Consider the following 21799-nt stretch of genomic DNA (forward strand, 5'->3'; position numbering starts at 1 on the left):
TTTCCTCCAGGGGCATTCCTGATGACAAAGGTCAGCAGTGTAACAATAAAGTTTGCAGGGTGGCAGCTGCTCCCAGAGGGCCAGTCCTAAGAAACAGTCGTTCCCGCTACAGTCAAAAGGAGCACTAGAAGACACTTTCCTAGTGCTTTGGATAAAAACCAAAACAACGTCATTGAATCCTTAATTCAGAATTCCAAGACTGTCTAGACTTAAATTAAATCATTTTAACAGGCAAAACTCCTCCAATTGTCCTAAACAAGACACACTCTTAAAGAAAATTATTGTGTAAACTGAGCTGTTGGATTCAAGAATCAATTTTAAAATGCATGGGATCTCAAAGGTTACCAACCCCAAAGGCAAGGACAGTGAAAGATCTCCACCCTTCTTTCAGGAAGAAACCAAGTTATATCACCAAGAACAAACAGCAGGCAGGGTCCTGCCCCCAAACATGTGATCAGTCAGCCCAGAACTTACATCTGTAAGCAGGGCAAAAAGGCCCCAGAGGACCAACACACACCCATCTATGTATTAGTCCCAGTTATAAAACAACTTTATTAAAAGGAGTTGTTTTATAAGCAGACTGATGAAAAAACTCATCAGCAGGATCCTTGCCAAATATGAAGGTCTGTTGTGTTTCTATAGGTTGAAAGAAAATAAATGAGTTGATTTTTTAAAAAGACTTAGTTAAGATTTATTGGTAAAATTAAACAGATGCAGGCATTGCCTAAAACTAATTATGTTCTTACATTTTAACAATATGCTAAACTAAAGTGGTTCTTTGGCAACAAGGGAAGTGCCAAAATTAAAATATATATATATATATATATATAATTGCTTTTCTTTTGCTAACCATTAGCATTCTAACTCAGGTCTTTTAGTGCTGGGTGGGGGTGGGGATGTTAGTGCTATTTCAGTGTGAAACACTGGATTTCTACTGATCAGTGCTAAAAGCAAAGAAACAATGAGTAAATATCTAGGTCAAGCTCTCCAATCAAGTTGTTAAGAGATGGTTATATATTCACTGTAGACCTACTCAAATAAAACTAGAGTACTGGGGCAGAGTTACACAGCTTCAACCCTGGTTCAGTGCAACTAGAAACAGGATTTTTCATATCCCAGCCAGGCAAGGGAGGTGATCCACAGGGAAAACTCACCCTAATATATTATAATCTCTTTTGAAAGCCCCTCAGAAAATATTTCACATAAAACTCTTCTACATACTCAAATTCCACTTTGTATAAGTTATTTGGGGACATTTCTTATTTACTTTTTAAGACTGTACAGGAGATTCTGTCTCATATAGATTGAGAACCCTATGTCAAACACTGGTGGCCTCTCCACTCAAAATAAATTGAGTAATTATAGGTTTGTGTTAGGTAAGTGCCAAATTGCCTATAGGAGAGTTTTTGTGGGCATGATTGCCAGGCCAAGAGGGAGAGTGACATATATGATGAAATATATATCTACATATTTATAGATGTACATATTTAGATGTCCGGTTTAAATGTCCTGGGATCCTAAAGTTGGATGACCGGTTACAACAGTACTTTGTAAAACCAGGCCTCAACAAAACTTGTCATGTTTTTCAAGTACTTTGCTGGGAATGTTATAGCATAATAGCCCACCTTTGACCATAACAGACAAAGACCTCTGAAAAAATATTATTAGCAGGGAGAAACTACCTCTAAGACTTGAAAAAAACAATCAAGAGAAACCCAGGGGAGGGGAGAACATAGACTGAAAAGTCCTACTTGGTCAGATCCCACAACCTTTCATTATTAGTCTCCACTAGCAAGTGGGGTAGGGTACAGCAGAATGCTCGATTTAATGAAAGAACATTTTGCTTCTCTTAAAACCACAAAAGAGAAATTCTCTAATTTCTTAGAGAATTTTCCTAAGAAAAACCAAGGTGACTCCCTCCTGGAGTAACCCCAAAGCAAAATCATTTTTGCTGGTTTTTATTTCTGAGATGCTAATGTAATACTGATGTTGGCAGTAAAGGCAGGATCTGAGTGGCTCCAGAGTAGGAGGCAGATAGGAAAAAAAAAAAGCCTCTTGATTCTAGCACCCGAGAGAATAATTAGGAAATCTGGGGACTTTTAAATAAACTATGGAGGATTGAGGTGAGGGAGGGATAGGGTAGAAACTGCCTTATATCAAGTGGAAGCCCATAGAATAGTAGCATTTGATCCCTGGGCTATATGCTCAGAGGAAGGAAAAAAAAAGCTTAATTCAGAGCTGTTAAACTGTAGTTTTGGAAAATGAAACTAAGATATGGACTTGATCTTAGTAAACAAGGAAATCAAGAGAAAATATTCTAGCCTTTGACTCTAGATTGTAAGGAAGAATATACTGGAAAGTCAATGGAAAACAATAAAACTATATAGCTAATTTGTATCTAGTTCTGATTCCGAGATTTATTCACACTGTTGGTAAATAGTGTGTGTACCTTAAATAGCTGGTTGTTTCACTCAAGTGCATATTACTAAGACATATATTGCAGGAAAGGAAGAAAAAAGAAGGAAAAAAACTACGATCCTAAGGACACATTTTGGAGAAATTGGCTGTTAACCACAGACCTAAGCAGCAAAACCATCCAAGAAAACTTCCGTTGTTTTTCTCACACAAATGGACTCTGAAATAGAGGAAAGGCAGTCAGGAGCCACTTATTTTGGTTTCCAATGTTATAATATCATTATTACTTAAATTTATACATTCAATTACATCTTGTATCATCCTAAAAATTATTTGAAATAGCATTATGTCATTATGAACATTAGCCAACATATCTCTAGATCAAGGGTTTAAAATTTCTTCAAATAGACTGAAAGCTCCTAGAGAGCAGTAAGAATATGAAATATTTCCAAAGTGCTCCACAGGACCACCTAAATGCTAATTTCACAGAAAGTGGTCAAAAATATGAATCTCTCATTCTCTTTTAAACTGTAAGCCTGAAAGTTTAAGGCAGAATCAAAAAAGAAGAGAGACATGCCTATTAAAAAAAAAAGAAGAAAGAAGAAAATGATGAGGAGGGGAGAAGCTGACCAAATATCGAGTGGCAGTAAAAATTATGTTGGCAGCCTATTCCTATTCTATAGACTCCAGAACAAACAATTTCAGACAAACCTTGTCAAGGTGATCTCATGAGACCACACAGAGTTTGAATTTACTACTTCCTGTAAATAGAGGAAGCCATTGAGCCCCAGTTATGCTGGGTTTTTTTTTTTTTTTTTGAGGAAGATTAGCTCTGAGCTAACTACTGCCAATCTTCCTCTTTTTGCTGAGGAAGACTGGCCCTGAGCTAACATCCATGCCCATCTTCCTCTACTTTATATGTGGGACGCCTACCACAGCATGGTATGCCAAGTGGTGCCATATCCACACCCAGGATCGAAACCAGCGAACCCTGGGCCCCCAAAGCGGAATGTGAGCACTTAACCGCTGCGCCACAGGGCCTGCCCCTATCCTACTTCTATATCTGACACCATCCCTCCAATTTTCTCATACCATGTATGACCCCTAATGTATTATTTTTCTCATTTTCACCTGCTGTATCCTTATAGCTGTTATCCTAAACCTCTTCAAACTCTTAGAGCCCACCACTACTTCTAGAGCTCTTTCTACTAGTACTCTAACTCCAAATCTATAAAGATTTGGGACAGGCATAAGTGAGAGGAGTAAGGGACAAATGATGACAGTGCCAAAAGTCCAGGATGGCCACAAACTAAAATCAGGAATAAACTGAAGAGCAATTTGCTCCCAGTTCTGATAACCACCTCCCTTTGTCACTGAATTGATTATGTGTGCTAAAATACAAGATTCTAAAGGCAAAAACTCCTTAAAAGATTTCATAAGAACCAAAGTGAGTCTACAATTGTGGTAAGCTTTCAGCAAAGTAATTCATATTTTTGGCAATATTGTTTCCTGAATCATTTTTGGTCTTCTCTAACTGTAGCGAAAGCTTCTGTAGTGAAAGCCTTTGTTGGAGCAAAGTGTAGTTTGCCCCGACACACTTCAGCAAACTACAACCGATTTTGGGTAGAGCTACTAATAATGTATGAAGATAGACGTGCAATATTTTTCCCCACGTTTAACCGAACCCTAAAAATCACACAGTTGTGCCAAGGACAATTCAATGGGGGAAAGAATAGTCTTTTTAACCAATGGTGTTGAGACAACTGGCTATCTGTATGTAAGAGAATGAAGCTAGACTCCTATCTCACACCTTCTGTAAAAATTAACTCAAAATAGATCAAACATCTAAATGAATGACCAAAACTATAAAACTTTTAGGAGAAAATATAAGCATATATCTTCAAGATCCTTGATTAGGCAAAAGTCTTCTTAGATAAGACAAGGCAGCAAAAAGGAAAAATAGCTAAATTTGATGTCATCAAAATGAAAACTTCTATGCTTCAATGGACACCATCAAGAAAGTAATAAGACCACCCAAAGAACGAGAGAAAGTATTTTCATATTACATATCTGATAAGGCTTTTGTATCTAGAATATATAAAGAATTCTTACAACTGATAATAAAAACAACTCATTTTAAATTGGGTATTTTAGGGGGCTGGCCCTGTGGCCTAATGGTTAAGTTTGGTGCATTCCACTTTGGCAGCCCAGGTTCTGTTCCTCAGCATAGGGCTACACCACTCGTCAGTGGCCATGCTAGGGCAGTGACCCACATACAAAATGGAGGAAGACTGGCACAGATGTTAGCTCAAGGTGAATCTTCCTCAAGCATAAAGAGGAAGATTGACACAGATGTTAGCTCAGGGCAAATCTTCCTCAGCAAAAAAATAAAAATGGCTATTTTTTAAAACCCCAATTTAAAAAGTATCTGAATAGACATTTCCCCAAAGAAGATATGCAAATGGATAATAAGCCCATGAAAAGCTGCTCAACGATAGAGTATAGAAAGAGGGAGGAGTAACTTTGCAGAGGAGAAACCTGACAAACAGTGCTTCGGCATATGGACACAAAAAATCATGTCAATAATATGTACCCATGATATGATATATAGAATGGCACTGTATCTCTGTGATCTTTCTCCCCAAAACCCATAACCCCAGTCAACTCACAAGAAAAGAATCAGATAAATTCCAATAGAAGGGCATCCTACAAAATATTTGACCAGTACTCCTCAAAACTGTCAAGGTCATCAAAAACAAAGTTTGCAGGGGCTGGCCCCATGGCATAGTGGTTGAGTTTGGCCTACTCTGCTTCAGTGGTCCAGGTTTGCGGGTTCAGATCCCAGGCATGGACCCACACTACTCATCATGCCATGCTGTGGCAGCGACCCATATACAAAATAGAGGAAAGATTGCCACAAGTGTTAGCTCAGGGCTAATCTTCCTCAAGCAAAAAAGAAAGAGGAAGATTGGCAATGGATGTTAGCTCAGGGCAAATCTTCCTCAGGGGAAAACAAAAACAGAGTGCAAAACCACTGTAGCCAAGAGGAGCCTAAGGAGACATGACAAGAAATGTAATGTGGAATTTTAGATGGGAACTTAGAACAGAAAAAAGACATTAGATAAAAACTGAAGAAATATGAATAAAATATGGGCTCTAGTTAATAATAACATATCAATATTGCTTCATTAATTGAAATAAAGGTACCATACTAATGTAAGATGTTAATAATAGGGGAAATTGTGTGCGTCTTGGGGCAGAGGGGACCATATGGGAACTCTCTCTACTATTTGCTCAATTTTTCTGTAAATCTAAAACTGTTCTAAAAAATAAAGTCTATTAGTAATAATAATCAAACAAACACAGGTTAGGTAAATTAAAACAATGAAATGAAAAACAAAACCACAATGAGATACCTCTTTTCCTCCAATATGATGGCTATAATCAAAAAGACAGATAATAACAAGTGTTAACAAGATGTGGAAAAACCTTAACCCTCCTACACTGCTGGTGGAAATGTAAAATGTTGCAACCACTTTAGAAAACGGTCTGGCAGATCCTCAAAAGATTAAACACAGAGTTACTATATGACCTAGCAATTCTATTCCTAGGTCTATATACCCAAGAAAAACTACAACATATGGTCACTCAAAAACTCGTACATGAATGTTCATAGCAGCATTATTCATAACAGCCAAAAAGTGGAAACAACTCAAATGTACATCAACTGATGAATGGATAAATAAAATGTAGTATACTCATATAATGGAATATTATTCAGCCATTGTAAGAATGAAGTACTAATACATGTACAAATCTAGAAAACATTAAGTCAGTCACAAAAGGCCACCTACTATATGATTCCAAATATATGAAATGTCCAAAAATGGCAAATTATAGAGACAGAAAGCAGATTAGTGGTTGCCTAGGGCTGAGAGAAGGTGTAAAGGAAATGGAAAGTGACTGTTAACAAGTATAGCATTTCTTTTCGGGGTGATAAAAATGTTCTAAAATTGATTGTGATAATGTTTGTTCAACTCTGTGAATATATTAAAAACTATTGAATTGTACACTTTTATTAAATGGGTGAATTGCATGGTATGTAAATTATATCTCAATAAAGCTGTTACTTAAAAAATCACAGTTTCCTTTTCATTTTTTTTCTTTTTTTTGCTGAGGAAGATTTGCCCCAAGCTAACATCTGTTCCCAATCTTCCTCTTTTTGCTTGAGCTAACATCTACGCCAATCCTGCTCTATTTGGTATGTGGGTCACCACCACAGCATGGCTGCCAATGAGTGGTGTAGGTCCATGCCTGGGAACAAAACCCAGGCAACCAAAGTAGAGCAAGCCAAGCTTAACCATCAGGCCCCGGGGTTGGCCCCCACAGTTCCTTTTTTGCAAAACAAGGACACTCTGTTTCATGTCTGTAGTTTAAATTAGGTCCCCATAAACAACAGCAGCTGCCACCTGGTAAAACTAGATGGCTTCAAGTGCTTGGCAAACAACTTCTGTGTGTATGAGATGTTGAAGAGTTGTTTTCAAAGAATATATAGGCAAAGAAAATCAGGCTGTCAGTGCATTCTTACTCTCTGACACTGTCATTTAATTCAGGACAGAATGCGATTACCGTTTCCCTAATCAAGAAGACAACAGTGTTGGGCCGGCCCAGTGGCACAGCAGTTAAGTGCACACGTTCTGCTTCTCGGTGGCCCGGGGTTCGCTGGTTCGGATCCCGGGTGCAGACACAGCACCACTTGGCAAAAGCCATGCTGCGGTAGGCGTCCCGTGTATAAAGTAGAGGAAGATGGGCATGGATGTTAGCTCAAGGCTAGTCTTCCTCAGCAAAAAGAGGAGGATTGGCAGTAGTTAGCTCAGGGCTAATCTTCCTCAAAAAAAAAAAGAAAAGAAAAAGAAGACAACAGTGTTACTATTAATTACATATATGTCCAAAGTGGATGGAGACAGATAATCCACGCTGAAAAAAATAAGGCTGAAAATGCCACCAAAATAGCACAGCAGCAAAAGTCACAGTACCTGTTTGGTGTCTGGGTGGAAAGACAGAACAGATAAACAGGGCAGACTGAAGTAGTAGTTGCTGCGCACACTCTTTGCTAACGAATTACAAACATTCCCCCCACGTGCCTATAGACATCCTTCCTGTTGCTTTTTGGGCATGTTTCCCTAGAGTACTCACTCAGAAGCTGATTTAAAACCATTTGTTTGACAATCTGACTGTACCCAGGGTGCACAGAAAACAGAGAGTTAATGAACCTTTGATGAGTGAAAAGGGGTCTGAAGGAAAGGAAAAAAATGGGCAGGTATTTACCTTTATTAAAAAGATTTAAGCACCACTCCTGAGTTGGTGATCTGAACTGGGAATAGGGGAAAAGAGAGACATGACAGCATAGCATTAACAGTTTGGGAAAGGAAATTGGCCCTTTGTGCCAATTTAATTTCTTTTCTTAAACAAGCAAACAATTTAGGGGCCAGCCCTGTGGCCAAGTGGTTAAAGTTGCACATGCTCCACTTTGGCAACCCAGGCTTTGCAGGGTTCAGATTCCAGGTGCAGATCTAGTCCACTCATCAACCATGCTGTGGAGGCACCCCACGGACAAAGTAGGGGAACACTGGCATAGATATCAGCTCAGGGCTAATCTTCCTCAAGCAAAAAAAAAGAGGAGGATTGGCAACGGATGTTGGGTCAGGGCAAATCTTCCTCACAAAAAAATTAAATCCTCATAAAGAAAGGAAAAAATGTAAATGTGCAGTTCACAGAAAGAAAAAATAGATGACCAATAAAGATAGAAAAAATGTCCTATTTCATTCATATTAAAGAAATGCAAAAGAAAAATCCATACCATTTTTCATATCTCAGACTGCCAAATATTTAAAAATTGGATAAAACCAGTATAGGTGAGGGTGTGGAGAAGGGTAAATTCTCATTTACTCTTGATAGGAATAAAATAAATTTGGCAGCATTTTTCAATTTTAAATGTCTTATACCTTTTATTTCAACAATTCAACTTCTAGAAATTTATCCTATAGTTTGCACAGATAAATGTACAAGGATATTTATAGCTGTACTGTTTGTAATAAATAAAAACTAAGTGTCTGTCAATAATGGACTGGTTAAATTATGGTAGGTCTCATTTGGGAATATTTACAGATGAATAATATATATAGGATTTACTTCAAAATAATTATGGGTTGACTAGAGGGGAGTATAGATGAAACACGATTGATCACGTATTTAATAATTCATGAAGCTGGTGATGGGTACATGTGGGTTCATTACACTCTTCTCCTTACTTTTGTATAAGTCTTTTTTTTTTCGAGGAAGATTAGCCCTGAGCTAACATCTGTTGCCAATCCTCCTCTTTTTGCTAAGGAAGACTGGCCCTGAGCTAACACCCACGCCCATCTTCCTCTACTTTATATGTGGGACACTTGCCACAGCACGAGCTTGCCAAGCAGTGCCATGTCTGCACCCGGGATCCGAACCGGTGAACCCCGGGCTGCAGGAGCAGAACATGTGAACTTAACCACTGCACCACCAGCCGGCCCCACTTTTGTATAATTTGACATTTCCCATAATAAAAAGATACAAACGTATGAAACAACTTCACTGAAGGGGGTAGTGGATAAAGGTACTGACCTAAGTAACTTTCGAGATGACTGGAATCTGTTAAGACTAAAGACACAAGAAACTTTATATTAGCACCATACTCCAGCTAGTAAAGCTATTTCCCACAGGTGTACAGCTTAACAATTCTGAAACCACTATACATGTATACTGGAATTGAACAATTAAGTAAATGAATGGCAGATGGTGGAAGGTTTCTGACTTTCGGAATGGGAGGTTACAGATAAGCCAGGGAAAAAGCTAAAATGATCAATGTGGTAATGGATTAGAGTTGGAATATGAACTTGTGTTCAGCTTAATGAAGATACAGATGTTACATCTAGAAATATTTATAGATATGTGTATATGTATACACATGTATATTTACTTGCTCTGTCAGCTGAAAAGTACTTAGAATCAATGACACCCCCGTTGCAACAAGCACACCTAGAGCAGAGATCCTAGTTTCTTTTTTTTTTAGGAAGATTAGCCCTGAGCGAACTACTGCCAGTCCTCCTCTTTTTGCTGAGGAAGACTGGCCCTGAGCTCACATCCATGCCCATCTTCCTCTACTTTACACACGGGACGCCTACCACAGCATCACTTTTGCCAAGCGGTGCCATGTCCGCACCAGCGATCCGAACCGGGGAACCCTGGGCCGCTGAGAAGCAGAACGTGCACACTGAACCACTGCGCCACCGGGCTTCCCCGAGATCCTACTTTCTAATATCACTCTTCAATAAAAGGAAGGAAGGTTCCTTGGAGAAATGGCTGATTCTAGGACTGGGACAGAAAATATACAAGATGAGCCTGGAGAATCTTGTAATGTCAGAAAGTAAGGAAATACTCAAAACAAAACAAAACAAAAATCCTGAATTGATGGAGGCATGTCAAAGGACACAGGAGACAACCAAAGGAGCTCCCAATGGCTAAATCTGAAACAATTTGAGCAAAAAAATAATGTTTGATTATAACCTAAAGTATAAAATAAATATCTATGAGTCCATACTGATATAAAGAAAAGAATAAATAAATGGGGAAGAACAAATCTCCCTTGCAAAAGAATTCCAAATAATTTATACAGATACTCCACCTGCAAAGATGAGGAGCATAAATCCCACTACTTAAGGGAGGACCGCGCATAGAGACTTCCCTCCAGAGAGTACAGTATGGAAATGGGGAAGGGGAAGAGTAACTTCAGTGGAGAAACCTGACAACCTCAGCCAGGTGATCAAGGTTATTATCAACAAGGAGAAATCATGTTGATAATATGTATCCTTGACATGATGTGATGAGAATGACACTGTATCTCTGTGATCTTCCACCCAAAAACCCATAACCCCAGTCTAATCATAAGAAAAACCATCAGATAAATTCCAATGGAGGGGCAACCTACAAAATACTTGACCAATACTCCTCAAAACTGTCAAAGTCATCAAAACTGAGAAACTGTCACAGCCCAGAGGAGCCAAAGGAGACATTATGAGCAAATGTAATGTAGTATCCCAGATGGAATCCTGGAACAAAGAAAGGACATTAGGTAAAACCTGAGGAAATCTGAACTTCAGTTAATAATCATGCATCAACACTGGTTCACTAATAGCAATAAATGTACCCTAATTTAAGATGCTTAATAGTAAGGGAAACTAAGTGAGGAAGTATATGGGAACTCTCTGTGCCATCATCTCAATTTTTCTGTAAGTCTAAAACTGTTTTTAAAAATAAAACCTACTTTAAAGTTTACAGAAAAGATAGGAACTTAATAAAAATCAGTAGTACAAAATCACATACAAGTGGGAAAATTACATAACAAAGGAAAAACAAATCACATCAAATAACTTCTGGTGTATCTACTACTCCAAAAAGGATACATTCCAGTGAAATATGGTTTCATAGGAACTAGCCCAAATCATGATAAAAATATCCAGAATATTTTTTTTAAATCTTAACACAAAGAAAATGGTTTAGGGAATACTACTACATTTTTATTAAGTACTCACTATTTCCTTTGCACAGACAAGACAAACAAGATGGCATTAGAACCTATTCACCCTTAGAATCAGAAGAAGGAACTATAAAGAGTCTCTAAGGTTCCAAGAGGTTAGGCCTGAGAACGTTTATGTGATTATATAATAACGCAGTCCCTACCATCTGTGTGTAAGTGGAAATTTGGTATATTTTAAATGCATTAGAAAAGGTTGCTATTTAAAGGATTGTTAAATTATTTTAAAAAGCAAAACATCCTTTTTATTTCTTTTGTAAATTTTATGTCCACATAAAATAAAAATATTTAAAGAAGAGCACATGAGGATGGATGGAACAAGACGGAATGAAGCAAGACCATTGATTCTATTTGATCTTAAAACAAGTCTGATAAGACAGTTCTACACTGTACTTCCCACCTACTCATGAGTTATATCTTAAATATCTTAATGTATTAAATACTTACTGAGCATCTACTGTAAGCCAGACAGCCACAGTGCTAATATTTGAGATGCAAAGATGACTAAAATCAGGGGACATTCAAAGTGTTCAGCATCTAATGAGGGAGAAAGAAAAACTATAACAGAAATATGAACAAAGTCTCTTGGGATTTTTTTAAAGGCTTTCTAGAAAAAGTCATATCTGAATTGGGTTTCAACACTATTGTATAGTAAAGAATTTGACTTGTCTTTGTCCCTGGTTCCTGGGAGGAAAGCCTCTAAACTTTTGGAATTTCCCAAGTGATATGTGTAGTACGCACAATTCCAGTTTTATTATAGCAAAAATTTATAAATCTGAACCAGCAAAAGGGAGAAATGCATAGGGCAAAGTCTGGAGGGCCCTAAAAGCAAAGCTTCTGTGTCCTTAGGATGTGTCACCCTCCCAGCACATCAATGTGTATCACCAACCAGGGAAGCTCACTGACTGCCAATGTTCAGAGTTTTTACTGGGGCTTCATTATGTAGACACGAATGATTGGATCATTGCTATGTGACTGAACTCTGTCTCCAGCCTCCCTCTACTTCCCAGAGGTCAGGCTGATATCACGTGGCTCAAAGCCCCAACCCTCTAATCACATGGTTGGTCTTTCCAGCATGACCAGCCCCTATCTTGAAATTATCCAGGAGTACACTAGGAGTCACCTGGTTAGCATAAACTCAGTGTGGCTGGAAGGACTCACAATGAATAACAAAGACACTAATATCACTTGGGAAAAGACTGCAGAGGTAGATTTTACACAAAATTTTGGAAACAAAAGCAGATGAATATGTGGTAGTTGATTAACATACCAGAGAAAGAACTGGAAGGTAAATGGTGGCAACCAGAAGCATTCATACTCCCACTACAGAACCCAGGAAAGGCTCAGGAATTGGAAACCATTGCAGGTGGAATTTTAAGATGGGACTTAAAAATGGAACAGCAATTAAAAAATGAGTTTAAGAAGCAGTTAGATGCTTCAGATTCTCTCTTTCAACCCAATACAGCCAGGCAAATGCCCTCCCACTACAGCTGAAGAATGTAGGCTACTTTCTGAAGAGTAAGAGCCAGAGACGGTATAATTCTGGGACACCAGGCACAACTAAATTGGGTGAGATGCCTTATTTAAAATAGAAAACTTTTACTGTAATAAAAAGTGAAAACTTGAAAAAGAATGGGGAGATTAAGTAAAAGTCTATATACTAAATGGGGAGATCCCCAGTCCCCCTTCTCCCTCTCAGCACCAAACCACTGGCAGTCAGACTCTATACTCTCCAGGCAGGAGATTGGAGGATTTCCATCTGGGAAAATTGACCAGTCCAAAAGAATACCTATAGATACTGACAGCTGATGGTACCTCAAACAGAAAAAAAAAAGAGAGAGAGAGGGAGAGAGAGAAAGCTGGAAGGAAACAGACAATCCAGGGAATCCAAGAAAACGAAAATATAAAACGTATTTCTCAGACAGGTAAGATTTTGCATCTATAAAACAAGAAATTAAAAATTCAATAGAAGGTTTGAAAGACAAATTTAAGGAAGTCCTGGGGCCGGCCTGTGGCTGAGTGGTTAAGTTCTCGCGCTCTGCTTTGGCATCCCAGGGTTTCGCTGGTTCAGATCCTGGGCGCAGACACAGCACCACTCGTCAGGCCACACTGAGGCAGCGTCCTGCATGCCACAACTAGAAGGACTCACAACTAAAATATACAACTATGTTCTGGGCGGACTTGGGGAGAAAAAGCAGAAAAAAAAATGTAAGGAAATCCCCCAAAAAGCAAAATTAAAAGACAGAAATAGCAGAGAAAAGATAACAGATTTAAAAATCAGAGAATCTGTCCAGGCTTTCCAGAAAAAGAGAAGAGGAAAGAATCTGAGAAAAAATACAAAAAGTATCCCAGATTTTAAGATCATAAGTTTTCAAGTTTAAAAGAACCACAAAGTCCCCAGCACAACAAATTTAAAAAACCCACACTAAGCACAGATAACTGCAGAACACTAGGGATAAAGAGAAAATTCTGTAAGTTTCTAGAAAGAGGAAAAAAAAAGAACTATACAAAGGAATGGAAATCAGAAACAGCGTCAGATCGCACAACAATGTAAATGTAGTTAATACCACTGAACTATACACTTAAAAATGGCTAAAATGGTACGCTTTATGTTACGTATATTTAACAAAAAAAAAATATTTTTAAAAAAGAATGATGGATCACTTCACTGGTCAGATCCCAACTCCTAGACAAGAATCAGGCCATATGAAAACACTATATTTTCTGTAGAATTCTGAAGTAAATGTATGCATTGCAAATGTCACTCAGTCTCTGTTTTACTAGAAATTACATATCTTTATTTATTTATTAATAAACTACCATTTGTTCTTATAAAAATAAAATACAAAGAATCACATCAGACTTTTCATCAGCAACACAGGAAGAAAGAAAATAACAATATCTTCAAAATTAGAAGAGAAAAGGATTTCAACAAAAAATTCTATTCCCAAATACAGTATTATTTAATTTTGAGGGCAAAATAAAAACATTTTAATATATGCAAGGTTTCAAAAATTTTATCCCCTGTAAATGTTAACTCTCAGAAAGCTTCTAGAGGATATGTACTTCATGAAAATGAGGGAGTAAACCAAGAAAGAAGATGACATGTAATTCAGGAAACAGAGTTCCCAGGATGACAGAGAGAGACAATCCCAGGTTGACAGATATAGAGCAGGCCTAGGTAACAATCAAGCCATACTAGAGCAGAATGTAGAAGGACATACAAGGTAGGTCTCTAAAGGGTGAAAAAAAAAAAAGACTGATAAATTATCTGCTGGATTTGAAGAACGGAGCAGAGTTTTATGGGCCTGGCTAAGAGTCTGGGAATGATTTAATGATCAGAACTTTAAAAGCTGAGCAAATGAAAAAAGCAAGGCAATTATTATGCCTAAGGAAAATAAAAAGTTGTATAAGAAAAGAATTATAATCACTGTACATTATGCAGCTCAGGTTCAATATTTGTATAACATAAAATGATTTAACCCCCCAAATTACATAACTATATTGAGACTATAAGGGACAAGACGTATATGCATTTAAAAGAGCCAAAAACTCATCATCTATGGCATTTTATGTATGTTTAATTATTTGTTTTTTGAAGAAGATTAGCCCTGAGCTAACATCTGCCACCAATCCTCCTCTTTTTGCTGAGAAAGACTGGCCCTGAGCTAACATCTGTGCCCATCTTCCTCTACTTTATATGTGGGACACCTACCACAGCATGGCGTGCCAAGCGGTCCCATGTCCATACCTGGGATCTGAACCGGCGAACCCCGGGCCACCAAGAAGCAGAACGTGCAAACTTAACTGCTGTGCCACCGGGCTGGCCCTGATTTTATTTTTTAATAGCTTCAGATTTGCGTGGCTTTCTCTCTGAGGTTGGCACAAACAAATCAGCTGCATAATGTTAGTAATCCCCTTGGGCACTGCTAGGCAACAGCTGAGCAAAGCACTTTGAGGAAATGGTAAGAAAAAGAACAATTTGAACCAATAACTATGGAATTTGTCCTGACTAGGGACACTTATGTCTTTCAGCACTCTGAGTAAGAAATTTACTTAGAAAGTTCCTAACTAGTTTCCTGGAAAATATCTGTGATCCAGAGAGAAAGCAATCTACTTCTAATACTTGGGAACTACAGTATGAACAAGATTAGTGCCATAGGCTCAAACAGTTGGTTCACTTTGATCAATGCCAACACAAACAGATTTTGTTCATTCTATCAGTTCCAAATGAAAAACGGCACAGGTGAAGTCAGGATAAAGGGAAAACTTTTGATTTGTTTAGGGAATAGAAAGTAATTTAGACCGGCTGAAAGAATAAAATAGTGGGAATCTAACTAGAAATAAAGCCAGAATCACTGGTCAGTCTTTGATAATCAATGGAAGATCAACAGGAAAGTGAAAAAGAGCAAAGTGTACCGTTTTACTCAGTTTTCAAAAGTCGCTGGTCTTTACTGGAGCTCAAGGAGAGTATTATTAGAGCCAATACACAGGCAGGACTATGGTGGGACACATAAGGCTCCCAGGTGCAAAACTTAAAGAGGCACGCACTCTCAGGATTGTGCATACACAGCATCACTTGATTGACCCTGAGAGTGAGTGCCTCCTTAAATTCTGGATTTGCACAACCCTTAGTATCCTTATTTGCAGGCTAAGCACTTGATTTTCCTCATCTATAATAGCCAAAAAGTGGAAACAATCCAAATGCCTATCAATGCACGAATGGATACATAAAATGTGTTATATTCATACAGTGGAATATGAAATATTTTTTGGCCGTAAAAAGGAATGAAATATTGACACATACCACAACATAGTTGAACCTTGAAAATATTATGCCAAGTGAAAGAAGCCAGTCACAAAAGACCACATATTGATATTTTATGATTCCATTTATATGAAATGTCCAGAACAGAGAAATCTAAAGAGAGAGAAGTACATTAGTGGTTGCCAAGAGCTAGAGTTTGGAGTGGAACTAGTGGGTGACTGCTAATGGATATACAATTTCTTTTCGGGGTGACAAAAATGTAATAAGATTGATTGTAGTGACAATTGTAACAACTGTAAATACACTAAAAACTTTTGAATTGTACATTTTAAATGGGTAAAGTGTATGGTATATGAATTATATCTCAATAAAACTGTTATTTTAAAAACAGGTGCTTAGTAACTATCCATTGAAAGGAGGAATAAAAAGGATAAAAGTCATTGTGGAATAAGGACTGCAAACTGAATGTAGAAAGGGAGTTATTATTTCTTTTCATGGATTTTTAGAGGAGGCATAGGAAAAGACAACTCTAAATCAGATTTCTTTACTTTGCCCAATTAAAATCATGGCCAGAGTTTGGTTCATACAGATTTCCTACTCAAAATAAGCTGCTATGTGGCAATTTGTGGTTTAAACATTGGTCTTGATTGATAAAGCATGAATAATATAAATGGTATTCTCAATATCAGTAAATATGCTAAAGCTCTGAGGTGTCTAAAATTTACCTTTGTAAATACAAAGTTTCTTATTTCAATTCTGTGAAATAACTAGAAGTTTCCTTAGAGCTGGAGGCTCCAGGAAGAATGAAAACCCAAGACTAAAATGATATTCCCTCCCTCTGAGGTTCCCCAACACTGAAGGAACACATGATGGAATTCTCAGTTGTTCACAAGCACCTTTCTTGTCTTCAATGACCATGAGTAAAGATAAATAAGAGGCTGAAAGAAATGGCAAAAGAGGATCAAGAAACTTACTTTCTTTTGCCACTATAAAGCTTTCACTGGGGGTCAACATCCAGGACAGGATGTACCAACAAAGGAAATGGATCTGCACAGAGAAGCAAGAGCTGAGCCCAGGTCAGAAATAAGACAATGGTACACAAACAAGGAGAAAGTTCTGTTGTTGTTGTTTTTTAAAGATCTTATTTTTCCTTTTTCTCCCCAAAGCCCCCCGGTATATAGTTGTGTATTTGTAGCTGTGGGTCCTTCTAGTTGTGGCATGTGGGATGCCACCTCAGCATGGCTTGATGAGCAGTGCCATGTCCATGCCCAGGATTCGAACTGGCAAAACCCTGAGCTGCTGAAGCAGAGCGTGTGAACTTAACCATTCAGCCACAGGGCCAGCCCCAAGAAAGTTCTGTTTTATAGTGAATGAATTTTGCTACAAGCCTGACTATGAAACTACTACGTTATCTAAAAGATACTTATTCAGAAATTTCTTCTTAGGAGCAAACAAAAATTTTTTCTTCTGGGAATTGCAAACAAGTCATTGACTTCCTGCCAGCTTTATACTAAAAACCTACTTTCATGTCTTAGGAAACAATGAACCTACACACAGGTCAAAATAAGACCAAGAAAAATATATTTTGCAAGAGTCCAATATAGTCTTATCCTCAGCTTTTGTTTTCATGCAAAAACTCAAATGCTATTTGAAAAATGTATTTTGTAGAACATGTTTTCTACTTTCAGCATAGTACAGAAAGGTATTGTTAACAGAAAGCGCTAAAATACTGAACCATGGATTTCAGAAAAGTTCATTAGTTGCAATACCAGCAACGACAGGGCTATATTTCCTTTTTGCAAAAAGCTAAGTAATTAATGTAATAGCTTTTTCTTAAAAGCCACTGGTCTATAACGAACATTTATATAGCCAAACTGAAAGAAATAAGAAACACTCCAGAAGAGTAATAGAAGATTAAAAACATTTTTTTTTCTTGAGAAAGATTGGCCCTGAGCTAACATCCGTGCCCATCTTCCTCTACTTTATATGTGGGACACCTGCCACAGCATGGCTTGATAAGCAGTGTGCAGGTCGGCACCGGGGATCCGAACTAGCAAATCCTGGGCCACTGAAGCAGAGTGCACAAACTTAACCACTATGTCACTAGGCCAGACCCTAAAAACATTTTTGTACATACTACAATTACATAAATATTCATGTATGTGTCTGATATAAACCATCAATAAAGAAAGAGAGAAAGAAATAATTCACAAATTTATTATACACCACTGTCCCCAAAACAAAACTAAATAGAATTTGGATAAGCCTTTTCCATAGATGTATTCTGTGGGGGAGAATGACTGAAAAGTGAAGCTCAAAGTGAATTCCACTTTCCCACCAATTCTCACTAAACATAAAAAAAGTGTGCTTTTTTTTTTGAGGAAGATTAGTCCTGAGCTAACATCTGCTGCTAATCCTCCTCTTTTTGCTGAGGAAGACTGGCCCTGAGCTAACATCCGCGCCCATCTTCCTCTACTTTATATGTGGGATGCCTATCACAGCATGGCTTGCCAAGCGGTGCCGTGTCCGCACCCGGGATCCGAACTGGCGAACCCCAGGCCGCTGAAGCAGAACATGCGAACTTAACTGCTGCACCACCGGGCCAGCACCCATGTTTTTAATATTTACAGACCAACTTAAAAACTTTAGTGAAGACATGATCAAGTTGGTGAGTGGCTCGGCATTAACCTGGACATTGGAATTCATTTTCAGTATTGTTTCTTCTAGAAGCAATATTGTTTCTCTAGCAGCTAAATGTTCCTTTCAGTATTTCATATTATTTTCCCAACTCCATACCCAACCTTGGCTACTCTTCCCAATGCTCAACAATTTCTTTTATGCCTGGAAAATCTCTTTACTTAACACTCACAGTTCCCAGAATGTTTTCCTCGTCAGCCTGTGCCTTCCCTTTCCTTTTAGTTGATGCCTTTCACTTGCAGACCCATCCAAACCTAAACAGGACAGGGAATGTATCAGCAGCTATCAGCAATGGAAAGGATCTGGAATGGGGTGGGGAGGTACATGTGTGACCAGCACGTCATGGATTTTTCCCACCTTCTATACTTGGCCGTTATAACACAGCCTTTAAGGCAGACATTCTATCTTGGTGTCTCTGCCTATTCCTCAGTGCTGTCCAATAGAACTTTTCGGACTGATGGAAATGTTTGATATCTGTCCAATATAGTAGCCACATGTGACTACTGTGTACTTTAAATGAGGATAGTACAACTGAGGAACTGAATTTTTACCTTTACATAACTTTAATTTTAATAGCCACATATGGCTAGTGGCCTCTGTATTTAACACCACAGCTAGTCTTGATTCCTGCAGCAACTAAAGCTGTTGTTCTTGATGCCAAACCCCAGAAGACACAAAGAAATGGAAAGATATTCTGTGCTCTTGGATTGGAAGAATTAACACAGTTAAAATGTCCATACTTGACGCCAAACCCCTTGGCTGGTGACCAGATACCCAACTAGGATCTTGCCAGCCCTTTCTCCTGGGAGATGTTCCTTGTATCCCCCAGCTTGTTGAGAGGGTCTTACAGTGAATAAACGAGTCATTTGGAAGCACAAGGTGATTATTTGTCTAATTTTCTGTGACTCCTATCATCTCAACTCCTGCTGCTTTGTTCCAACTGCTAAGTTGAACTTTTTGAGCTTGAAGTTACCACATTCCTTTAGATACTGCACATTAGATCACTGCTTCTCGGACGTTAAGGTGTATATGAATCATCTGGGTATCTTGTTAAAATGAAGATTCTAATTCTGCATTTCTAACATGTTTTAGGTGGTCCTAATCCTAGATTCTTGGTTCTCCTAACCCCTAATCTGACCGGATCCACATTACTGATGGCTCAGCAGCAAACATATGAATTCAGACTCCTTAACTTATAGCATGCCTTTCTCTTTCATCAAATATTTGCACCATGTAATGGAGCTCTAAGGCAATATGAATTCTGAGCAATCGATGATGTTATTCGGTATGATATATCATAGTTTGAAAATTAATAATAGCTACTATATTTGAATATCCTATTAGACAGAGGAAGATATGACTTAATGAGCTAAAGATCACAATGCTAGTAACTGACAACTAAAACAGGAACCAGGTTTGTTTGATTCCAATGCCCATGTTCTTTGTACTATGCCAACCTCCTTCTCAATGCTAAATTCAGGAATGTCCACATGTCAGGGTTTCCCTTCATAAGAGAGCTGTGGAGGGTATATTGCTCCTAAAGAACTTTGTTTTTCCCCAAGCGTAAGAATAATCAGAAAAACCAGTTTATTCTATATGTATCATTAAATACTAGATATAGTTATTATCTATATATTCTGTTGTGGATTTGCAATCTGATCAATTTTATTCAGCTATCTTCTCCCCAACTTTAAATTCAACTCCTTTAACTCAGATGGCACATCACTATAAATAAGATTAAATGAGTTTCTGAATTTTATAACCAAATCACATTTGTATCCCTCATTTTAATTCACAGTTTTAGCCACCAGACTTGTTTAAAGAATTCTAACCCTCTTAGAATTTTCCTAGTGTCAAGATAACTTCAGGGGCTGGCCCCGTGGCTGAGTGGTTAAGTTCTCGCGCTCTGCTGCAAGCGGCCCAGTGTTTCGTTGGTTCGAATCCTGGGCGTGGACGTGGCACTGTTCATCAAACCACGCTGAGGCAGCATCCCACATGCCAAAACTAGATGGACCCATGATGAAGAATATACAACTATGTACCAGGGGGCTCTGGGGAGAAAAAGGAAAAAAATTTAAAAAAAAAGATAACTTCAAAGCATTGCAATAGCCCATTCTAGTGTTTTACTCACTGATGATGAAGAGGCTTCCCATAAAAACAAATGGCAAACTAAAAAAAATTGCAAACTTTAAGATAAAGGATTAACATTTTTACTATAAAGAGCTTTAAAACATGTCAAATAAGAAAAAATTGTATATGCCAAAATGAAAATTGGCAAAAATATGAACAGCCAGAAAACATGACTATCTAGAAAATCCAAAAGAATCAAATGAAAAATAATATTTAATAAAAGTATTTAGTAAGATAATCCAATTCAAGATCAACATAGAAGAATCAATAGCTTTCCTACATGTCAGCAATAACCAGTTTTTTAAATGTCATGAAGTAAAAGATCCCAATTACCATAGCAACTTTAAATAACTATAAAATACCTAGAAATTAGACATACACAAGACCAATATGAAGAGAACTATAAACGTTTCTAAAAGATTTTTTCAAACCTGAATAAAGAAACTATCCTATTTCTAAATGAGAAATCTCACTCAATAATATAAAGATATAAATTCTCTCACAAAGTAATCTTTCTATTTGTTGCAATCGATCCCAATTACAATTCTAAAATAATTTTTGTTTGTAATAAAACCCAAAAGAAAAAAAAATCCGTTCTTATACATATTCTAAGACTGAGAGGGGACCTGACCTTTAAACATACCATAAATTAGCAATAATCAAAACTGAGTGGTATTGGCCCAGAAATAAACAGACAGATCAACTGAAAAGAACAGAGTCAGGAACAAACACACATTCATATGTATATATCGCAATTTAGAGCATGATAAAGATAAGATTTCACATTAGTGAAGAAAAAATAGGATATTCAATAAAAAGGGTTGAATCAATTATATATTTTTGGAGGAAAAATTACCTCATAAAACTTACAAAAATAAATTCCAGATTGGTTAAAGAGCTAAATATTTTTTAGCTAGTAAAGTGTTATAGTAAAATATTTTTATAATTTTGGGACGGGGAGAGACTTCTTAAGCAAGTCTCAAAGTCCAGAAGCCATGAAGAAAAAGATAGATATGACTAGATGAAATATAAAAATTTTAGTACACCAACAGACAGTATAGATAATGCAACAGACTGAAGAAAATATGTGCAATATATTTTAAAAACACAGAGTTGTAGTGTATCTACATACATATAAAGAGTTCTTGTTAATCAACAGGTGA

General features: G+C 37.6%; 1 protein-coding gene across 18 annotated transcripts in view; it reads right to left on the reverse strand.

The window, feature by feature from the left end:
* USP54 (ubiquitin specific peptidase 54) overlaps positions 1-21799 on the reverse strand; it is a 113401-nt gene that overhangs the window by 85152 nt on the left and 6450 nt on the right. The gene's annotated exons all lie outside the window — the stretch shown is intronic.

This window comes from Equus caballus, chromosome 1, assembly GCF_041296265.1.
Source record: "Equus caballus isolate H_3958 breed thoroughbred chromosome 1, TB-T2T, whole genome shotgun sequence".
In the NCBI taxonomy this organism is placed as follows: Eukaryota; Metazoa; Chordata; class Mammalia; order Perissodactyla; family Equidae; genus Equus; species Equus caballus.